At 39.9% G+C, this 18475-nt stretch overlaps 1 pseudogene; it reads right to left on the bottom strand.

Annotated features, from left to right (window-relative positions):
- Positions 1–4635: 4635 nt before the first annotated feature.
- Positions 4636–10270, bottom strand: LOC110289139 (uncharacterized; annotated as a pseudogene).
- Positions 10271–18475: the final 8205 nt, after the last annotated feature.

Here is an 18475-nt window from a genome sequence, read left to right as displayed (position 1 = left end):
CCATTATCTATTAAGAGTAACCTGTACCTTACAGAAGCTTTGCAATTTTATGCGGTTTCATTTGACATTTATTAATCATAGAGCAAAAGCCTTTTATGTTCTTTTCAGGAGCTTTTCCCCTGTGCCCATGTATTCGAGGCTTTTCCCCACTTCCTCTTCTATTATTTTCAGTGTATCTGGTTTTATGTGTAGGTTGTTGTTCCACTCTGACTTGAGCATTGTATAAGGAGATAAGAATGGATCAATTCATATTTTTCTACATGCTAACCACCGTGATCCATCACCATTGATTTAAAAATGTTGTCTTATTTCCACTGTATGGTTTTACTTCATTGTCAAAGATCAAGTGACCTTTGTGAGTTCGTTTCTGCATTTTCAGTTCCTTTCCATTGATCGACCTCTATGTTGCTATACCAGTACCATGCAGTTTTTATAACAATTGCTCTCTAGTACAGGTTGAGGTCAGGGATGATTATTCCCCCAGTAGTTCTTTTACTGTTGAGAATATTTTTTCGAAATCCTGGGTTTCTTATTTATTCCAAATGATTTTGCAAATTGCTTTTTCTAACTCTATGAAGAATTTTGTTGGGATTTAGGTGGGGATTGCACTGAAACTGTAGATTGCTTTTGGCAAGATGGCCATTTTTACTTTATTAGTCCTGCCAATTCATGAGCATGTGAGATCTTTCCAACTCCTGAGATCTTCTTTCATTTCTTTCTTCAGAGAGTGGAAGTTCTTGTCATACATATCTTTCATTTCCTTGGTTAGAGTCACAACAAGTTAGTTTATATTATTTGCGACTATTGTGAAGAGTGTCATTTTACTAATTTCTTTCTTAGCCTGTTTATCCTTTGAGTAGAGGAAGTCTACTGATTTGTTTGAGTTAATTTTTGTTTGAGTTAATTCCAGCCACATTGTTGAAGTTGTTTTTCAGGTTTAGGAATTCTCTGGTGGGATTTTGGGGTCACTTAATTATACTATCATATCATCCCCATATACTGATATTTAGACTTCTTCCTCTCCAATTTTGTCCCTTTCACCTCCTTTTGATATCTAATTGCTCTGGCTAGGATTTCTAGTACTATATTGAATAGGTAGGGAAAGAGTAGGCTGCCTCATCTAGTTTCTGATTTTATTGGGGTTGTTCCAACTTTCCATTTAGTTTGATGTTGTCTTCTGGTTTGCTATATATTGCTTTTACTATGTTTACATATGGGTCCTGTTCTCCTGTTCTTTCCAAGACTTTTAGCATGAAGGGATGTTGTAATTTGTCAAATGCTTTCTCAGCATTGAATGAGATGATCATGTGGTTTTTTTTTTTTCTTTGCTTTTATTTATATAGTGGGTTACTTTGATTTCCTTATATTGTACCATTCCTTCATTCCTGGGAAAAGCCTACTTCATCATGATGGTTGATTGTTTTGTTATATTCTTACACTCTGTAAGAATTTTATTGAGTATATTTGCATAAATATTCATAAGCGAAATTGGTCTGAAGTTATCTTCCTTTGTTACATCTTAGTAAGTTTTAGGTATAAGTGTAATTGTTGCTTCATGGAATGAATTGAGTAGTGTCCTTCTGTTTCTATTTTGTGAAATAGTTAGAACAAAATTGGTATTAGCTCTTCTTAGAAAGTCATATAGAGTTCTGCACTATACCCATTTGTAACTGGGCTCTTTTCGGTTTGTTATAATATTAATAATTGCTTCTATTTCTTTAGAAGTTATGGGAATGTTTAGATGGTTTGTGTGATACTTACTTAAATTTGGTACCTGGTATATTCCTAGAAAATTGTCCATTTTATCCAGATTTTCAAGTTTTGATGAGTATAGGTGTTTGTAGTAGGATCTGGTAATTTTTAGGATTTCCATGGCTTCTGTTGTTATGTCTCCCCTTTCAGTTCTTATTTTATTAATTTGGATATTGTCTCCATGTCCTCTAGTCACTCTGGCTAACGGTTTATCTATCTTGTTGATTTTTCTCAATGAACCAGCTATTGGATTTATTGATTCTTTGTACAGTTCTCGTGTGATGTGGTACCCAGGACTTGCTATAATGCGAGAACTGGGTTCTGATGATGACAATTAACCTTGGTTTCTGTTGCTTATGTTCTTGATCTTGCCTCTCTCCCTCTGGGTATCTCTAGTGCTACATGCAATCACTGTCATTGACTGGAGCTTGTCTGTCTTGTTTTCCTTTTTGTTTCAGAGCTCCTTAGAGTCCAGATGTCTCTGTGATCCATTGATCCTGAAATTCTGCATGTAAGAGTGCCTGGGAGTCAAGCTGCCTCTAGGATGCTAAAATCCTGGCATGATCAAACTCCTAGAACCTGTGATCCTATGATCATGGGTGTGTTAGAACACCTGGGAATCCAGCTTCCTCTGGGTGTTGGGTGGTTGGGTGCAGAGATATCATCAGGATCTACTCAGGGCACTGACTAAGACAGGAAGGCACCAGATTCTTTTGATCCCCCAGAGTGACATGTCTTTAATACAAGCACTCAGAACCCAGAATATGGGTAGGTCTATGAGTTCTAGGACAACTTGAGATACATAGAGAAACAAGCTAGCCAAACCAACATAGTAAGACTGTATATATATAACTTTGATACAGGGTGAGAAAAATGACTTATCTCACTGGATAACAGCACTTACTCTTATTGCAGATAACTTTGGTTCAATTCCCAGCATTCACTTAAAGTATACAATGATCTGCATCTCCTAGACCCTGATGACTTTGAACTCACTGACTAGAGCTGCCTCTTCCTCCTGAGTGTTGGGATTGAAGCCCGCACCATTATTCCTGAGCCAAAATAGTTACTAAAATTGTTAAAGTGAATACCTCATGACTTCGTAAATGTGAGGACGTGACAAACTGGTATCTGATATGCTGCAGGAGTAACTCTGAAACACACAGCCTTTTAGAACAAAATCTAGTAACTTCTTAAAAATGTAAAACATGGACTCTAGAGCGGGTTCAGAGTGTAAGTCCATATTCTGCTATGGTAGAGGACCAGGGTTCCATTTCCAGCAACAGACTGCATCATACACATATGTAACTCCTTTTCCAGGAACACAATGCATTTCAGGGAGCCTCAAGGGATTAGTTATGCACTTAATATTCATATATATGTGCAGTTGAAATACTGACACATGAAACAAACAACAAACACCTAAAACATATGGGTTGCAATCCTATGTAAGAGCATTAGGTGCTACACAGAGCTGGTCCCCAACAAAAGTAGTGACACGATAGTCATGAAGACTTTACAGTAAATGATCATTTATACCATGTACTGCAATATTCAGTGAGGGGAAAAAAAGGGCAAACAATAGAACAAACAACTATATATATATAAGTCATATAAGACATATATATATATATATGTCTTATTTAAACTGAGGTCACTCTCTTCCTCCCCCATTCAAAGTCAGTAACATGGAGACTCCAATCCACATGAATACAGCCAAGAACAGAGCTTCGTCTTGCTAAGTACCAGGAACGCATTAACTTTTTAGGAATAAGATGGCAATAATCCTCATCTTGATTCTATGTTCTTCTTTGATGAGTAATTTTCAATGACTGGCTTCCTCACAAAAGCTACTCTCAGAACTTCTTTGCTCAAAGTCACATTCACTCCTATGGTTCAACAAGCTTGGTCAATGGCTGAAGCTTTTTCTACATTCTCTGCATTCTCTGCATTCACAAACCTATCTGGGTTGTGTCTGTGTTGTTAATAAGAACAAAATTTGTTCAAAGTCTTCCCAAGATTCAGCGGGTTCATGATGCATTTCTGCTCTGTGGTTTCTACAGTTAAATATGATGGAAGTGTGGGTGAATGCTCTGCTCATCTGAAGCACTCTTGACATTTGTCCAGTGAAAACCCTTTTGTCTATATAGGGTAGATGATGGAAATGATTTCCCATGTTCATTGCACTCAATACATATACTCTATTTAGTTGTGTGCCAGTCCTGCAACAAAACACTTTGGCACATTCTTTGCACTCCTGATGCTTTGCTACATAAAACCTCTGATGTAAATGATTCTGCATCCCACACACACTACACATAAAATCCTATCCTCTAGTATAAAGTTGTTGGTCATTGATGGGGTGACTTTTCTTTTTTAACACTTACAGATTCATGCCATTAAAATTTCCTTTCCTCTATATGAGCTTGGACATGATAAACAAGCCTCCAATTTTCCTTATATGATTTATGCCTTTGACATCATGTCTTAGTTAGTTTTTCCATTGCTTTGAAAAGAACTTTGAAAACTTTGAAAAGGTAACTCTTATAAAGGACAACATTTACTTGGGTCTGGCTTACAATTTCTGCAGGTCACTCCATTGTCATCTTGGCAGGAACCATGGCTGCATGCAGAGAGACATGGTTTGGAGGAGCAGAGCTTTTATATCCTGATCTAAAGGCAGCCAGGAAGAGACTGTCCCACACTGGGAGGAGCTTGAGCACTGAACCTCAAAGCCCATCTCTACTGAGACACACTTTCTCCAACAATGCCACATCTATTCTAAGAATGCCACATCACGTAATAATGTCACTCCCTATGGGCCGAGCATTCAAACACATTAATCTATGCGGCCAAACCTATTCAAACCACTACAGTATACTTCTACTGGTTTTCTCTAGTATGAACCCAATAATGATATAAAAGGCTGGATCTGTTCATGTATGACTTTCCACACTTAGTGCATGTAAAAGATGTCTCTCCTGTATGAACTCACTGAAGAGCAACATGGAAGCAGTTGTGTTTGAAGGTTTTGCCACACTCGCGGCACCTGAAAGGCTTGTCTCTGGTGCAAATTCTGAAATGCTTAACAAGAAAGGCTTTTTGGCTGAAGGACTTGCCACACTTGCTGCACTGAAAATGCCTTTCTTGTGTGTGCACACGTGCATGATATATGAGGCTGGATTTCTTCTTAAATGCTTTGCCACATTCACTGCAACTGTAAGGCTTCTCTGCAGCATGTACTTGAAAGTGACGTGTAAGGCTGGATCTGGTCATATATGATTGCCCACATACTGTGCAGGTAAAAGTTGTCTCTCCTGTGTGACCTCGCCGGTGAGATTCGAGGGAGATATTATGCTTGAAGGCTTTGCCACACCCACCACACCTGAATGGCTTCTCTCTGGTGTGAATTCTGAAATGCTTAACAAGAAAGGCTTTTTGGGTGAAGGACATCCCACACTCACTGCACTGAAAAGGCTTTTCTCCAGTGTGTATCATCTAGTGTTGATCAAGGTGGAACATGCTAATAAAAGTTTTGCAACAGTCGCTGTATATGCAGTTCTTCTCACTCTGAATAGCCTCTCCAATATCAGCGTTCATGGGTGCTTTCCCAACATTGCAAGTCACTTGATGCCTTAGAAGATCCGAGGAGGTCTGGAGGATCATCACATTGTTCATGTTTAGCAGGGGTATCTCAGCACTGCACAGCATGTGCTGTTGCAGTGTGGATGAATTGGCACCTTCTGCAGACAGACTCTGCTCAAAGGGTGACATTTCACTCTCCAGCCTCATTTATCTTGAACAGCTGTATTTCACAGGGTTGCAAGGCAACAGGCAAAATATTCAAGACTGACACCCAAGGGACAGTTCTGTTTCAGAATTAATAACTTCAATCATCAAAAACCACCACATTCTATGTATCTATAACATACCTGAAATCAGGAATCTTAATGCAGTCACAGAGGGCTCTCCCCAAGACTGCAGCTGAGTCATGCCATGGATCACAGAAGGTATAAGTCTGAAAGGACAATGATACAAAAAATGACACTTCTGTACTAAGTGATGTAACCCATACAGTAGACAAGAATAAAGCCTAGTGAGAGTAATCCTGTTCAGGGTGTCTTACAAAAAAAAAAATAAAATAAAATAAGATAAAATAAAGTAAAATAAAATAAAACAAAACAAATAAAATAAGCTTACAAGTGCCACAATTCCTGTTATATTCAAACATAGGGCATGTCACCAGAAGTACTTGAGACACAAAGATCCCAAATATTTACAGTGTCATTAAGTCACAAGGAAGCCATCAGTGTTAAAACTCCTGACCCCAGGCCAGGTGTGTTTGTGCAATCCATTAATTGCAACACTCAAAACAAAGAGCAAGGAGACTTTGGCAAGTCAGTGGACAGCCAGGTCTACATAGTGCATCTAGCACAACTAGAATTCTAAAGATAGACCGATGTCTCAAACTACACCCTAATAAAATCTTTACCCCAAAGTGATTCCTGTGTGCCGTTGCTGCAATTGAGAGAAACAGAGCTGTTGTGAAACTTGACTTGGTTTTTAACCTGTATTTTATACTCCAAGACTGTGGGGGAAAGACTTGGTGTTCATAGGCCAGCTTTGAGAATGATACAGATCTCTCTAAAAAACAAACAAACAAACAAAAAACAAACAAACAAACAAACACGAACCAAAAACAAAGGAAAGCCTAGACATGTTGTGAAATGATGGTAGGGTATTACCCAGCAAAGACATGAGTGTGAAGATCTCCATCATCACAGTCTGGTGCAGGATCCTTTGAGAGTCATCAAGCAGTGTCCATTCCTCCCAGGAGAAGTACACAGATACATCCTCAAAGGATAAATAATCCTGAACAGTGGAGAAAGTTGAATTTATATGAATCCTCCTTGTAAGGGATTCCTGGTACCCTTAAGTCATTTCTACTTAGCTTTCTACCTCAGAGGATACAAGGCTGTGAACCTATTCTATTGATAACCAATCTATCCACAAGGTCCCACCAACTACTGTGTTCATCTCTCAGCAACAACAGTCAAGTTGACATAGGGGCTTAATTTCTTTTCTATTACTGTGAAGAGACACCATGACCAAGACAACTGATAATAACAAGGAGTTTATCGGGGCTTACACCTCAGAAGGTCAATCTGTAACCTCCATGTCAGGGAGGATGGATACAGGCACACCCAGCACTGGAACAGTTGCTGAGAGCTTACATCCTGATCCATAGTACAGTACCAGGCAGAGAGAGTTAACTGGGAATGGCAAGAGCTTTTGAGACCTACAAGCCCACCCCCAGTGACACACCTCCTCCAACAAGGCTATACATCATTATTATCTCCAAAGTGTTGCACCAATAAGGAACAAGTATGCAAGTCTATGAATATCTGGAGGGTGAGTTCATTGAAACCATCACAGCTGGAGTCAATCCAAGCTAGAAGAATGTCCCTCCTTTCATTCAGAGAATTCACATGGACGCCTCCCAATCAGACACTAACACGGATTCCTCCCAATCATCTGTTTCACACAGACTACATTAGGGTCACAGTTGTCCACTCTGTCCCTGACACAAAGGCCAGGAAGCCATGTGTACATGATCTCAGGACACACACATCAGTCCTCACACTGTTCTTCCATTCAATCTCAGTATGCAGACTCAACCCTCAGCTGTTGTGCTACCACAATTTCTACTTTCCACTACAGCCAGCCAAACTCATGCATTCCTGAGCATTTCTAATCATTCCCAACCAATCTCACTTCCAGGCCTGGTCTAATGTCATCACTGGAGCTTTAAGACCTTCAAATCTTTAGGCAATGGTTACCATAAAGGGAAACCTGTCCATGTAATCCCTGCTGTGGATTTGGGGATTTTTCATTCTGAGCATGTGCCAGGGAAATCAAATGGAAAGGCAGAGAGAATTCCAGCACAGAGTCCCAGGACACTATAGTCCAAGAGATCACTTATGTGTTAATTGGTTAGTGTGATTCCTGGGCTCCCTCCACTTACCTCTTCCTGGATGGCAGGGTTTAACTGAATACTGGGAAACCTGTAGAAAAACAAGGTTGTGAGTAATAAGCAAGAGTGTGAGTATCCCAAAGGTTCACCCAAGTCCTCTCTCATACATGCAGTCAGGTACCCACTGGGCTCCATCCTTGGAGTCTCTTACTGGGTGACCTTGGACAAAAAATCAATCTCTTCAGTTTGTTACCTGAGGATAAAATATACTGTTTAGTTTGTTTTTTTGTTTGTTTTTTTTTGTTGTTTTTTGTTTTTTTGAGACTGGGCTTCTCTGTGTCTCCCTGGCTATCCTGGAATTCACTTTGTAGACCAGGCTGGCCTCAAACTCAGAAATCTGCCTGCCTCTGTCTCCTGAGTCCTGGGATTAAAGGCGTGTGCCAACATACCTGGCTAAAATTTACTCTTTTTTTTGAGGTGAAGAGACACCATTGCCAAGGCAATTCTTAAAATATAAAAGAAAACATTTAACTGGTGCTAGCTAACAGTTTCAGAGTGTTCGTCCATGATGAGCATGGTGGTAATAAGAGAGGCATGGGACCAGAGCGATACCTGAAGACTTTATGTTCTGATCTACCAACAGCAGGCACACACACACACACACACATACACACACACACACACACACACACACACACACACACACACACTCACACTGGATTACGTGTGGGATTCTGAAACCTCAAAGTTCACTCCCAGTCACATCCTTCCTCCAACAATACCTTACCTCTTAATCTTTCTGATTCTTCTCAAACAGTTCCACACCCTGGGGACTGAGCATTCAATTATCTAAGCCTATGGAAACTGTTCTCATTAAAACTAACATACATTCCTATTCCAAAAAGAGACTCATAGGGATCAAGAGATCACCCTCTTTTGGTGTGTCTGAAGATAGCAACCATGTACTTATATACATAAAATATATATTTAAAAAAACAAAAGAGAATCACAGTCTCAACCTCAGTCCTATGTGTCAAGTATTTGGTACAGGCTCTTCCTGAGTACATGACTAATGCTTCTTTAACAAATTTCACAAATGGGTACATATGATTTCAAAATGTAGTTTTATCTACCCACATTGAATTATGACTTTGGAATTAATTAGCCTTTACAAAACATGTGCTAGGCAGAATCAAGCAGACTTTTGTGCATCTGAGTCCAACCTGATGTACATAGGACAGCTACAGTCATGGGGAGTGTCAATGGGGAGAAGGAGGATAGCTAGTAACAAGGCAGACTTTACTCAAATACTGAATGCAATCACAGAATTTTAAAACCTTTCAGTAATACTTAAAAATTAGTAATATTATTAATTATAATTACTAATAAAATTTAGTAATATTATTTAAAAAATAAAATTTATTTTTAATTAAAAATTTCTTCACAGCTAAGCTTAGCATAGCAGCATGTCCTGATGGCTGAGTTTTAAAAATTCATTAGAAATATAAGACAGGTTGGCTCCAATTAGGGCACTTCCACCATGAACCAGCGTTCAGTTGGCAGCCCTTAACCAAAGGAGACCCTAACCCACAAGAAAGGAACTCTCTATGAATTTGAGGCTAGTGTGATGAAAACAGTGAATTTGAGCCAAGATTAAAAATAAATAAATTAAGTAAAAATATAACAAAGGGTGTTTTTTCTTATCAATTGTGAGTTAGAGATAGAAGGATCCCTTTGAGTTTGAAGATAGTGTGGTACGTAGTGAGACAGGACAGCCATGACTACAGAGAGAGAGAGAGACAGTCTGAGGTAGAGGGAGGTGGAGGGGGATGGGAGAGGAAGAGGATCAAAGGGAGAGGTATGAAGAAGTGAATGAAGGTATGAGCTCAAAAGGCCCCCTGTGGGGGGGGGCAGCAGAGCAGGAAAGGACAGGGTGGTGGGAGAGGGGCATACTGAGATAATAAAATAACTCCATCAAAGATCTGGACATTACCATCACCCACCCTACAACTCCCCCATGCCTGCTGCAGCTTGCATTCTAACTCGAAAATTAGTGTGCAGGATTTACCCAACAATTCACAGGTCTCTGCCTACACCTAAATTATCCCTACCCCACCTTTGAAAAACTGACTAGATAGAATCTCTCACCTGTTCAAATCTTCTTGGCCACCAGAGTCTCTGTATACAAAAGTCAGGTCCTTAGGTGCACTGAGCCCTTTCCCTCATCTAATGCCAGTATAGGTCACCCCAGGACTCTGTCTTCAAGCACAGGCCTGCCCACAATCCTTGGGGGGTACAGTCCACTAGACCCTGTGAGTCAGAGGGGATGATTCTAGTGATTGAGCACACAGATATAAAAAAAAATATATTTTTTTCCACAGGTGTACTACAGTCAGGGACATGGAAGTTTTTCCTGTTGGCTCCTGACCCTGAACTCATGGAGGTGGGCGATCACTAGGCACTCACCTGGGGCAGGGTTCCACAAGCAGCCTCCTCAATCACCACCGGGTTACACTTGCCTGCCAGTCCCTTGAGCACTGTCATCCCCCATCGAAGCCTGGGTTAGATCACAAGTTTTGTAGAAAACCTCAGTTCCACCTCCATGATGGAGGAAAAACGCTTCAACTCTCCCATTTTCCTGCCATGACCAATACTGATAAAACTAGTTTTCTGTGACTGACAGATCCAAAAAGTTTCAAAGAACCTCCTGCACAAAAAGCTGAAAGTCCCATCATTTTGTCTTCACCAAAATGCCTATTTTCTCTGGCTATTCTCAGTGCAATGTCTTCTGTACAATGTAGTTGAGACATGATCAAGTGCCAGGAAGTAGACACACCTCCCCAGATGGAGCTGTACACTCAATCTGTTAGGGAGATTGTTGTGATTATAGATGTGCCAATATTTCCTTTAGCTACAAAGGCCGGGCTTGCTGAAACACTCCTAAATTACAAAACTGCTGGCAGAGGTAAGTTGATGTTTGGGATTAGAAACTAGCCTGTCACTGTGAGTTCCAGACCAGAAAGGAATCCTTTGGGAGAGTTACAGAGTGAACATGACCCTAACCTTGGCCATGTGAGGAGAGGAGATCTGAAAAGAGAAAGAGGGGCCACCAACCAAGAAGGGCAGTCTTAGTGAAGATACTAACATGGCTAAAAGTGGCTGAGTTATATAGGTGTCAGAAGAGCTGGAAGGAGGAAAGCCCAGGGGATCACCTGGACTAGAAAGTTTGGGGGGGGGGGATCTTGGGCTAGGTTGGGGAGGCATGCCAGCCAGGAGGGACCTATATGCAGTAGATACAGAAAAGATGCTGGGAGAAACTGGAGGCCACTGTACAGTTGATATGTTAATGGACACTTTTGTTCAACATTTTTTCCTTGTATTTAAGACCCAACTGGTTTTAGGCCTTTGTGTGAATGATACTTGACAGGTCTTCTTGCAAAGAAAACTCAGGAAATTACCACAGAGGAAGAAAGAAAGGATATATTTGAAATCGAGTATTCTTTCACCACTGATCTCAAGAATTCAAACTCTTCTCAGTTATACACATCAGATATGACATCATCACCAATAACTTTTCTATTGTGCAACCCCATTCTAAGAGAAATATGGAGATGCATAACGGAATTCAGCCAACAAATCACTTTGGTGTGGCACTGAGTATGTACTTCAGAAGGAAAGTCTAGAGCAGCAGCTTCCCAGGAAAAGTAATCTAGTCTAAAGGGAGTATCATTAACTCCTTACTTTTTGGTTCTCCACTATTCATCTATGCAACTGCCCTGGTATCCATGAGGAAGCTGTCTGAACTACATTAACCAGTACCCACTGTGTACATAAAGGCAGGAAGAATGGCGGGAGGTGTTAGTGCATACATATAATCCCAGTGGACATCTGAGTTTGTGGCTAGCTTGGACTTCCGTCTAGTGTAGCCAAGGCTACACAGAGAAAGCCTGACTCAAAGGAAAGAAAGGAGAGAGAGAGAGAGAGAGAGAGAGAGAGAGAGAGAGAGAGAGAGAGAGAGAGAGAGAGAGAGAGAGAGAGAGAAAGAGAGAGAGAGATCATGTGCCTCTCTGGACAGCCCTGTCTGAGGGCCTGGAGATGCTGGATGGGGTGGCAGAGGATCCTTAGTTTACCGTTTTTTTTTCAGCTCTTTGTGGTGTGGGTCCTAAGCCCAGGCAGAGGGCTGATGTCCCTGATAGTGATCCAGTCTTACAGTCTTGTTTTATTCATTAATTTTACTCTTATAAAGATGGTGTTTGTGGCCATGTGGCATTGGTACATATAGCAGACATATGATGGAGTTCAAGGTTAGCCTGGACTACAGAGTGAGTTTCAGGACAGCCAGGGCTACACAGCTACTATAAATAAGGTTGCTATGAACATAGTGGAGCATATATCATTATTACAAGTTGGAAGATGTTCTGGGTATATGTGTATGAGAGGTATTGCTGGATCCTCCAAAAGTTCTATGTCTGCCAATTTTCTGATGAAACACCAGATTGATTTCCAGAGTTGTTGTACCATCTTGCAATCCCACCAGCAATGGAGGAATGTTCCTCTTTTACCACATCCACCCCAGCATCTGCTATCACCTGAATTTTTGATCTTAGCCATTCTGACTGGTGTGAAATGGAATCTCAGGGTGGTTTTGATTTGCATTTCACAGATCATGAAGGATGTTGAACATATCTTTAGGACTTCTCAGCCATTTGGTATTCCTCAGTTGAGAATTCTTTGTTTAGCTCTGTTTGTACCCCATTTTTAATGGGGTTATTTGGTTTTATGGAGTCCAGCTTCTTGAATTCTTTATATTCAATCTTAGTACCCTATCAGATTTAGGATTGATAAAGATCTTTTCACAATCTGTTTGTTGCCATTTTGTCTTACAAACAGTATACTTTGCCTAAGAGAAGCTTTGCAATTTCCTGAGGTCTCATTTGTCAATTCTCGATCATACATCACAAGCCACTGCTGTTCTGTTCAGGAATTTTTCCCCTGGGCCCATATACTCGAGTTTTTTTTCCCCAAATTCTCCTCTATAAGTTTTAGTTTGTTTTTATAAGGCACTACATATTATATATAAACAAACATGTATTTACATATACATTTTACATTATATATGTATATGATATATTTATATTATTTCTATATTATAATTTATGTTATATATTATAACTATACATTTATATATTTATATTACTTTATATTAAATATTTATATATTTTATATAAGACCATAAATTTTTATTAGATTATATATGTTTATAGTATACATGTATATTATATATTCATATTATTTACATATTATAATTTTATATTTTATATGTTATAATTATATATTTGCATATTTATATTATTTTATATTAAATATTTATATATAAATATAAGACACACACACACATATATATATATACATATATATATATCATATAAGGCAGTAAGTTTTTATAAGTTCTTATAAGACACTATTGCCTATGCTAGCAACAATTTATGACAGGACCCTGATATAGCTGTCTCTTGTGAGGCTATACCAGTGCCTGGATAATCCAGAAGTGGATGCTCTGGGTCATCTATTGTATGGAACACAGGGCGCACATTGGAGGAACTAGAGAAAGTACCCAAGGAGCTGAAGGGGTCTGCAACCCTATAGGAAAAACAACAATATGAACTAAACAGTACCCCCAGATCTCATGTGTTTAGCTGCACATGTAGCAGACGATGGACTATTCCACCATCATTAGGAGGAGAGGCCCTTGATCTTGTGAACATTATATGCCCCAGTAGAGGTGGATGCCAGGGTCTGGAAGCAGGAGTGGGTGGGTTGGGGAGCAGGGTGGTGAGAGTATATAGGGGATAGTATTTGAAATGTAAATGAAGAAAATATCTAATACAAGAATAGAAAAATTAAAAACGAATAAATTTGTGAAGAATACCATTAAACCGTAGTTTGAATATCAAATCTTTTTTGCAACAATGCCATCTTCCATGAATTTTCAATGAGTAAAATGTGGATGTTAATGAAGTATGTGTTCCTTAAAGGGACATTGGTAGTGATCATATTTCTATGAATACTGAGTTAGGGAAGTGATTGTTTTTGTTAATGCATTTTAGACCCATTTGGGAATTATTATATAATGGGAATTGAAAAATGTGAAATATTTAGTGTAGTTGCAAACACTCAATGGTTTTTTTTGAAAATGTTGTTTTCTAGAAAGCAGTGTAATTAAAGCCTCTGCCTCTCATTCTGTTTTCCAGAATTTTCTGAATCCAGAAACTCAACCAGAACTGCACACAAAGGGCAACTTCTGAAAAAAAAATTAGGTTCATGCAAATGTCAGTAGTTTTACCTATCCCTTCCATAACTACAATATAAATAGCATGTTGACATATCTACAAGATTATTTCATTTCATTTTTTAATTTACTATTAATCAATATTTTTTTTACACTCTAGGTGTTATCCCCCTACTGGTCTGCCCCCTGACTCTTCCTCATCTAACATCTCCCCCCACCCATCTCCAAGATGATATCCCTACATCCCCAATGCCCAGCCCTTCCCAATCCCTGGGGACTTAAGTCTCTCTGGGATTAGGTGTGTCTTTCCCACTGATTCTAGACCAGGCAGTATTATGCTGCATATTTGTTGGGGGCTTCACATCAGCCAGTGTATGAACTCTGTTTAGAGGCTCAATGTCTGAGAGATTTTGCATGTCCAGGTTTGTTGAGAAAGCTGGTCTTTCTATGGGTCACTCTTCTCCTCAGCTTCTTACAACTATTCCCAATTCATCCACAGATTCCCTGGGCTTCTGATCATTGTTGGATAAAGTATATTTCTATTTGACAGCAAAAAAGGAACATTTCCTCCTTAGACCATGGGCCAATAGCTTGAAGAACAGAAGAAAAAAGGCAGTATTTTGTTATGTGTCTGCTCTTACTGGAAATCAGAAAATATGTTCTGATTTCATCTTTGCTGATTATTAAGTTAGTCTGTGTTTCTGATTAATTATTTGATTGGGTAGATGGTTTCTATGTGTAACCCTGTCTGTCCTAGTCCTCATTTTTCTGCACAAAGTGATGGATTCAACTGCCTTATCAACATTTTTGGAAGTTACCGTAGGGAAATCTCCATAAATGCAAAATGATGAATAAAATTATAATAAATAGAGGGTTTAGTTCTCTGAGTGGAAATGTAGCAAGTGAATGAGTGCACGATTTTATGGACACTGTACAGAAGTTCAGTAGATGTGATACTTCCTGATATCACTAGAGCAACCAGTGAGAGTGATTCTAAAACTGGACACATGCACTATAACCCAATTTTCGGTGGGTATGTACCAACTTTATATTTGACAGAATTCCTGAAATATTTGTTCAGAAATATGATTTTCCCTGATCTTTTGGGTAGAATTTCTCTCTGGTCGCATTAAAATTATATAAATCTTGGGTACAAAAATACATCCAACATCCCTGCACTGGATGCCAAAATGGAGAAGATCTCCACAGCAACCATGACCTTACCCTTGGTGCTATGATAGACAGGGAGGAAGGTGACCCAGACACTGCAGAACACTAGCATGCTGAAAGTCAAGAACTTGGCTTCATTGAATGTGTCAGGCAGATTCTTGGCCAAGAAAGCCACAGAGAAGCTTCCAAGTGCCAGGCAGGCCAAATATCCCAGGATACAGTAGAATGCAGTTACTGAGCCCTTGTGGCAAACAATGATGATGTGGCCATGGAGAGTGTGATCATCAATATCAACAAAGGGAGGAGAAACTGCTAGCCAGATTGCACACAGATCACACTGGAGTAGGGAACATATGGGGATGATGTAATTGGGCGCCCCTGATACCAGGAAGTTTCACAATCTTCTTCCTGGGTCTGTGACTTTGAAAGCCAGAACTACAGTGACTGTTTTGGCCAGAACTGTGGAAACAGCCACAGTGAATACAATTCCAAATGTGATTTGCTGTAAGACACAGGTGGCTCCGTTAGGATGTCCAATGAAGAAAAAGGAGCAAAGAAAACAGAACATGAGTGACATGAGTAATAGGTAGCTGAGGCTTCTGTTATTGGCCTTCACAATAGGAGTGTCATGGTGCTTCACAAAGACACAAAGTACCACAGCTGTGAATGCAGAGAAACAGAAGGCCATTAAGGCAAGTGCCATCCCCAAGGGGTCTTCATAGCTTAGAAAGGTGACACCTTTCTGAATACATTTGTTCTGTTCTGTGTTGGCATATTGGTATTCTTGACAATTCACACATTGATCCATATCTGATTTCCAAAGGAAAGCTTAGTTAGGTCTGCTTTAGAAATTGTAATGTCAATGTATTTCAAGTAAGGGTAATGAAAGAAGATTTAAAATGCTCCCTTTGATGCTGATATGTAATGTGAAGGATATTGCTGCTGAGCATTGCTTTCAATTCATAATGTTCATAAAGATTTAAAGGAAATAAAACCAAGCAATTTTTTCTTTGTCTATTTAACTTGATTGTATCATTTATGATGTTATTAGAAAGGGGTTTGTGGGGTGTGGGTGTGTGAGAGAGGAACCAAGCCCGAAGGATGAGCCAAAAGAATATAAACAGGCAACTTCAGGTAATAGTAGGGTCGGTGGACCCACCAAAATGCACCAGTGACTTGGGAGGTCAGAGACCTTAGATGAAATATACTACAGTAGATAGAGGGAATATACACCTCCAGCGGGAAGAAAGGACACCAAGTGAGTGATGGAGTTCCCATCCCATAGTCACATCTGTTTCCCATAATTGTTCCTGTCTGAATGCAAGGATGAAATGGAGAGGAGTCTGAGGAAAAGAAGGTCCAATGGCAGGCCCAAAGTGGGATCTAGGTCAAGAAGAGGTCTTATTGCCTGACATTTTACTTAGGTTCTGGAGCACTCACAAAAAGGATCTATCATGACTGCCCTTCTAAATACAATTATTTTCACCCAACCAATAGATAGAAGCAACTAACCCCTGTACCAACTAACCCCTGTATTAGGGAAGGGTGAAAGTAGTTGAGGAGTAAGGTGATCTTGCAGGCAGACCAGCAGTCTCAATTAAACTTGACCCCAGAAATCTCTCAAACAATGTAACACCAGACAACAAACACCAGCTGATATGGGTCCCTCAATTACAGTAAAGGGCTTCTGTGTCTGTGTTCATTCAGAGAAGATGCACTTAACTCTCAAACACTGAAGGCCCCAGGGAGTTTAGAGGTCAGGTGGTGTGTGGCATTGTTGTATGCACAGACAGGCTGGTCTCCAGTCGAGCTCAGATGCTGAACCCTGGGACTTGGTGGTCATAATTTACGTACATAGGAGGGGAGGAGTTCTCTCATGGTCCTGGAACTCTGGCTCCTGCCTAAGTTACCTTCCACTACAGCCCCCACAAGAGAAACAAGACTAGAAGCCATGTAGGCAATATCCCAAGGTTTTGATCTTCAGGCTAAATTCCTCTCCAGTTACCTAGCAACAGAAACGATAGCATATTTTTAAAGGGGCTGATTGGCCACTCCTCTCTCTCTCTCTCTCTCTCTCTCTCTCTCTCTCTCTCTCTCTCTCTCTCTCTCTCTCTCCTCCTTTGTTCTCTTACTCTTATTCTCTTCTCCCTCTCTCCCTCTTACTCTCTCTTTTTTCTAACTCCCCCTTTCTCTCTCCTACATTGTTTCTTTCCCCTGGCCTTTCTACAATAAAGCTCTAAAAGCATAGACAATCTCTGATCATCAAGGCTGTGTTCACTCTTGCTAGTGTGGGAACCTGTCTTCCCTCTTCCCTCTCTCTCATAACCGGGGGGTACTGGGTGTTGTCCGAAGGACCCCAGGTTGAGCTTCCCCTTGTCCATCCCCTGTTGAATGAGTCAGAGGCTTGGATGCCCATCCAGAGCTGAATGGATAGTGTCTGGCAGCCCTCCCATGTCTGCCTGTCCAGGGCATAAGTGGAACTCTAGCGGGACACGGGTCCACACTCCCTCCTCTTTTCCCAGGCCTACTTTTATTTCTTATAAGTTGGTGTGGGGGATGGGGGTTCAACGTGAAGGCAGGTTGTGTTGGGAGCAGGTGGGGGATGTGGAGTATTCAGTCGGTGTATGGGGGGATGGGGAATGGAATATGAAAGGTAAAAAATAAATAAAAATTAAAGTTATCAGAAAGCAAAGATTTCCTAAGCCATTTTTTGATCCTATGTTAACATCAAGTAGATTATTTAATTCAGAGAAGATACATTCATAAACTACAATGTGGCTGGGTATATTTTATAAATACAAAACCCGATACTCACTGTTTTGTGAGATCACTGATTATTTTTTGAATTCATTCCCTATGACACATTGAGACTCTGACTTCTACTGGGAAAAGATGTATAACAGCTACTTGAGAATTTACTAGTTTAAACTTATTGACACAGAAACAACACAAAATTGAACAGGTAGGCTGTATGTATATGTACATACTTATATGTGTGAGTTCATGTGAGTGTAGATATTGCATTATTATATTTAAGTGATTCCTGTCTTAAGTCATAGAAAGAAGGTGGAATATGAGAGGAAATATAATGTTTATGTTTGAATAGTAGAAAATATTAATGAAATAAGCCCTAAGAGGTTTCGTCACCTGGCAATAATTAATCCAATGTTCTGGTTATTGTTCATGAGGTGCACTAATTTAGCACTGAAGGAAAAAATATCTCTGTAGATACTTTGTACTAAAAGATCCTTCATCGTGATTCCTTCTTCATATGGAAAGCTGAGCACTTT

This window comes from Mus caroli, unplaced genomic scaffold, assembly GCF_978045245.1.
Source record: "Mus caroli unplaced genomic scaffold, Mus_caroli_1 scaffold_8, whole genome shotgun sequence".
NCBI classification, from domain to species: domain Eukaryota; kingdom Metazoa; phylum Chordata; class Mammalia; order Rodentia; family Muridae; genus Mus; species Mus caroli.
This window is presented reverse-complemented; position numbering and strand designations above follow the sequence as displayed.